This window comes from Theropithecus gelada, chromosome 14, assembly GCF_003255815.1.
Source record: "Theropithecus gelada isolate Dixy chromosome 14, Tgel_1.0, whole genome shotgun sequence".
NCBI lineage: Eukaryota > Metazoa > Chordata > Mammalia > Primates > Cercopithecidae > Theropithecus > Theropithecus gelada.
Genome location: NC_037682.1, coordinates 15,236,106 through 15,242,143, shown reverse-complemented (window position 1 = coordinate 15,242,143; position 6,038 = coordinate 15,236,106). Strand labels below are relative to the sequence as shown.

The 6,038-nt window shown below is 36.0% G+C and overlaps 1 pseudogene; it reads right to left on the bottom strand.

The window, feature by feature from the left end:
* Positions 1–442: 442 nt before the first annotated feature.
* On the bottom strand, positions 443–1,173 carry LOC112605840 (annotated as a pseudogene).
* Between the last annotated feature and the right edge of the window lie 4,865 nt (positions 1,174–6,038).

Sequence of the window (6,038 nt, the reverse complement as noted above, 5' to 3'; positions counted from 1 at the left end):
GGAGTCACATGTATGCATTTCTGTTCACGGGTTTGTTTTTCACCAGTTTTTACATGTATGTTACTTGTGTCATATGATAGAGAGAACGCATATGAAGAGTGAATAAATTACATCTTCCTAATGCATTTTTGTTTGAACTACATTACTTTATGCTTTCCTTATGCCATTTTTATTCAGGTATTACATTTCTAATCGTTATATTTCCCTTTTCTAGACAACAGACTTTTGAAGAGGTAAGGATATAATTTCCAGAAATTAACTGAAATGTGGGCCTTAAAATGTCATGAGGTGCCTGGAGAATTTCAGAAAGGAATGAAACTAGGTATTATACGGGATATCAGGATATCATTATCCTGAAATGTTAAACTCACAATCCTAAAGACAATTTTGCCTTCTCAACAATTTTCTTGAATGTACTCTTCACCTCCTTGTTCTTCAGGCTTTAGACCACAGGGTTCAGCATGGGGAAGACCATAGTATAAAACACACTGCAATTTTGTCTGTGTCAATGGAATGACTGGAGCTGGGCTGTATATACATGAAGATAATAGTATCTTAGAAGATGGCAACTGCAGTGAGGTAGGAGGCACAAGTGGCCAAAGCCTTCTGGTATCCTGCAGTTGAGTGCATCTTTAGGATGGTGATAAATATAAATAAGTAGGATATAAAGATAACTAGAAGGGCAAAGAGGATATTGAAGCTGGTTACATAAACAAGAACCACTTCATTCACATGTCTATCAGAGCAAGACAGAGCCATGGCTGCTGGAACCTCACAGAAAAAGTGATGGACTTCATTGGACATACAGAAAGAGACTGAATGTTTCCCCAGTGTGAATGGAGGCATTCAGGAAACCACCGATGTATCAATGGCCAGGCATGTACACACACTTGTCATCATGGTGGTGGTATAATGCAGGTGTTTGCACACTGCTGCATAGTGGTCAGAGGTCATTAAGGCCAATAGTAAATTTACCACACTGGCAAAGGAATCAGAAAAGAATGTCTGAGCAGCCCACACAGTATAGGAAATGATTTTGTCTTCTCTAAGGAGCCCAGATATGACCTTTGGAGTGACAACTGAAGAGTAAAAAATGTCTACCAGAGACAGATTACTGAGGAAGAAGTATGTTTGATTGTGGAGTCGAGAGTACCAGAGAATTGAAATGATCATCCCCAAGTTTCCAAGTACATTGACGAGATAGATGAGAACAAACGTGATAAAGAAGGGGACTTACAGTTCTGGGACATTGCTTAGTCCTAAGAAGATGAACTGTGACACTTCTGTACTGTTCTACACCAGTGTTATTTGGAAGCAGGAGACGTCCTATATGAATGAGAAATAAAGGAACAGAGCATTAAAGGCAGTAGAGGTTGCAGAAAAATTAAAATGTTTATATACATTATGTACTATTACATTATAGCAATAATATGTGTTTCATGATTTTCCATAATGAAAGCATGAAGTTAACAACAAGATTTAGTGGATTAATTATCAATACAGCCCTAGACTGTTGACTGAAGGATCCACACAGGTCATCTCTCCAGTTTTTAATTTTTATATATATATGCAAACTGAGATTTGGAAAAATTTGTGAATTATCCAACCTGATAATTCTGAAATTAATGAATCTGTCAGTTCAACTTTTCCTAGTCTAATAAGTTCATAGACTTCTATGTTGCTAATGTGTCCACAGCTAGATACTTTTACTTCTATATTCCTTGATTCCTCTCAATAAATTTACAAAATTGAGTAGTTGTTACTTTCATTTAGATTGTGAGGCACCAGAGGTTAAGTATTTTATTCATGTTTACAGAATTATTCATTGGCAGGCAAAGCTTTGACTCCAGACAGAATTGCTACCAAATTTGATTGACTAAGTTAATTTAAATAAAACTGAATTTAACTCAATTTAGAATTATTCATTTTCGCTATTATTTCAAACTCAGTGTTTGTGGTTTCACAGTGAATTAACTGAAAGATACATGCATAGTAGATGTGGTGAGATAACTGGGGCAGTAGACGAATGTGTAAACTGCAGAGGTGTTGCTGAGGGACTGGAAGGAATAGCACTATGTATGGAGGTTGGGCTCTGGGAAGAGGTGCATGCCATTTTTACATGTACAACCTAGGAATCACTGATCCTAACCTAACTACCTGAACAGGAATTTCTTCATCTACATAAAGAAGGTGGTAATGAGACCTACCCCAAGGTATTATTTGGAGAATTAAATGAGAGAGTGCATTAAAAAAAGTCGATGAGTAAAATGCTGATTGTTTAGCACAGCCTGATGAGTGCCAGTTGTGCCTCTATTATTGGAATGAAATGATGGCCTTTATGTGGTTTGAGAAGGTAGGTGGCAACATGTAGAGCTTCAAGTATGGATAATGCTTGAAGTCTTAAGTATTCCACTTTATTTTGCTTTTTTTCCCCACACATCAGGTTCATGAGATTTTATGTGCTCCCCGCCCTCAGTGATTTAAACTTAGTTCATGCTCTGCCCATGTGATTGGCTGCTCTGTTCATTCCATGTGAGCCATTCTTTTGTTTAATATTTTTTCTTGAAATCCACAATTTTCTTTAGTTGAAAATTTCTCTTTTTCTCATTACTGTCATCCTTATAGTTGAATCATATATATCGATGGCTGAAAGTTCACAGTTTGTGGATTACGTTTAGCCTACAGTTGTGTTTTAGTGGAAAGTTTCTGTTTACAGTGTTTTTATTTGAAGCTGTTCTAGTGTATGAAGAGTATTTTAAGTCTTTTTTATTTTAATTCAAAGCTTTTGGAAGTATTTCCATCCTTTGCTAAATTCTATTCCCTGTTATTGTCCTCCCATTCCTTTACAACTTCAATGTACAACCCTAGCCTAGGAGAGTTTTATGTTTGTCCATCTTAACACACATCCCACTTCTAGCATATACTATGTTCCAAAATATAGGATAAGAACTTTATACATAGCCATGTGTGTGATTGTGTTTGTGTTTGCATGCCTGTTCTTAGTTATCACCAAGGCAATTGGTAATTCGTGAAGTTATGTGATGTGTTCAATTCTACAGCTAGTATGAGGAAGATTTACCATTCAAGATTTATGCCATCCCCATTAAGCTACCAAGGACTTTCTTCACAGAATTGGAAAAAACTACTTTAAAGTTCATATGGAACCAAAAAAGAACTCGCATTGCCAAGACCATCCTAAGCCAAAAGAAAAAAGCTGGAGGCATCATGCTACCTGACTTCAAACTATACTATAAGGCTACAGTAACCAAAACAGCATGGTACTGGTACCAAAACAGAGATACAGACCAATGGAACAGAACAGAGCCCTCAGAAATAATACCACACATCTACAACCATCTGATCTTTGACAAACCTGACAAAAACAAGAAATGGGGAAAGGATTCCCTATTTAATAAATGGTTATTTATTTAATAATAAATTACCATTATTTATTTGGTAAAACTGGCTAGCCATAAGTAGAAAGCTGAAACTGATCCCTTCCTTACACCTTATGCAAAAATTAATTCAAAATGGATTAGAGACTTAAATGTTAGACCCAAAACCATAAAAACTCTAGAAGAAAACCTAGGCAATACCATTCAGGACATAGGCATGGGCAAAGACTTCATGTCTAAAACACCAAAAGCAATGGCAACAAAAGCCAAAATTGACAAATGGGATCTTATTAAACTAAAGAGTTTCTGCACAGCAAAAGAAACTACCATCAGAGTGAACAGGCAACCTACAGAATGGGAGAAAATTTTTGCAATTTACTCATCTGACAAAGGGTTAATATCCAGAACCTACAAAGAACTCCAACAAATTTACAAGAAAAAAACAACCCCATCAAAAAGTGGGCAAAGGATATGAACAGACACTTCTCAAAAGAAGACATTTATGCAGCCAACAGACGCATGAAAAAATGCTCATCATCACTGGCCATCAGAGAAATGCAAATCAAAACCACAATGAGATACCGTCTCACACCAGTCAGAATGGCGATCATTAAAAAGTCAGGAAACAACAGGTGCTGGAGAAGATGTAGAGAAATAGGATTGCTTTTACACTGTTGGTGGGAGTGTAAACTAGTTCAACCATTGTGGAAGACAGTGTGGCAATTCCTCAAGGATCTAGAACTAGAAATACCATATGACCCAGCCATCCCATTACTGGGTATATACCCAAAGGATTATAAATCATGCTGCTATAAAGACACATGCACACGTGTGTTTATTGTGGCACTATTAACCATAGCAAAGACTTCGAACCAACACAAATATCCATCATTGACAGACTGGATTAAGAAAATGTGGCACATATACACCATGGAATACTATGCAGCCATAAAAAAGGATGAGTTCATGTCCTTTGTAGGGACATGGATGCAGCTGGAAACCATCATTCTCAGCAAACTATCACAAGAACAGAAAACCAAACACCGCATGTTCTCACTCATAGGTGGGAATTGAACAATGAGATCACTTGGACACAGGAAGGGGAACATCACACACCAGGTCCTGTTGTGGGGAAGAGGGTAGGGGGGAGGGATAGAATTAGGAGATACACCTAACGTAAATGATGAGTTAATGGGTGCAGCACACCAACATGGCACATGTATACGTATGTAACAAACTTGCATGTTGTGCACATGTACCCTAGAACTTAAAGTGTAATAAAAAAAAATTCCTCAATATCATTATTTATCAGGAGAAATGTAAATAAAAACAACAGAGAGACACTATTTTATAATCCACTAGGATGGCTATTGTAAAAGAAATGGAAATTAACAAATATTGGCATGGATGTAGAGAAATTGAAGCCCTTTTAAATTGCTGGTGGAAATGTAAAATTGTAGAGCTGATATGAAAAACAATTTGTTAGTCTTCAAAAGTTAAACTCAGATTACCATATGCATAAGCCATCCTACTTCTTGTTATCTACTTAAAGAATAAAAACAGGTCTTCAAATAATATTTTCACATAAATGTTCATAGCATCGTTATTAAAATATTAACAATTGCTCAAAGATGAAAACACCCCAATGTTCATCAATTGAGAACGGAAGAACAAAATGTAATACATCTATACAATGAAATATTACTCAGCCATAAAATATTAATCCTTGTTACAATATAAATGAGCCTTGAAAACATTCTGCAAAGTAAAAAAAGTCATACATAAAAGGTCACATATTATGAGATTACATTTATGTGATCTATACAGAATTGGTAAATCCATAGAGATTGAAATAAGATTATTGGTCCCCAGGACCAGGGGGCTGTGGGAATGAGGGACACTGCTTAATGGATATGGAATCTTCCTTGTGAGTAAATAAAATCTTTTGAAATTAGATATATGTGATGGTTTCACAACTTTATGAAGGTACTAAATACCAATGAATTATATACTTTTAAATAATAAATTTTATATCATGGACATTTCATATAAATTAAAAAGGTGGAGTCAGGGAAAAATTGCACAGGCATAAAATGGAGAAAAGAATGTGACTGAAGGGAGAAATCAGACTGAAGGAGACAAAAGTCAAGGAATGCCAGCAGTCACCTGAAGATGAAATATGCATGAAACTGTTTATTTCCTAGAGACTCTGCAGACTGATACCTTGATTTCATCCTAGTGAAGCTGATTTTGGACCTCTGACCTCCAGAACTGTAAGAAAAAAAACATGTTGTTTTACTTCCCTAAGCATGTGGTAATTTGTCACAACCAAAGGGAACTAATACAAAATATTTGTTGTGTTAAACCATTGGGTTTTCACTTTAATGTGTTACTTCAGTAAAACCTAGCATCTTTTATCACCTGTCTTCTGTGATGAGTTTTCTATTAGTTCTCCTTATTATTCATTTACTCATTCACTAAAATCTTTTACTGAGCCCCAACTCTGTTCCAGGCATGAATCTTTGTTAGTGAACATGTCAGAAATTGTTCCTGTATGCATCAAGCTTTTATGCTCGTGGAAAAACAAATTTAAGTAAACACACACAAAGATAAATAGATAACTTTGCATTGTGATCATATTAT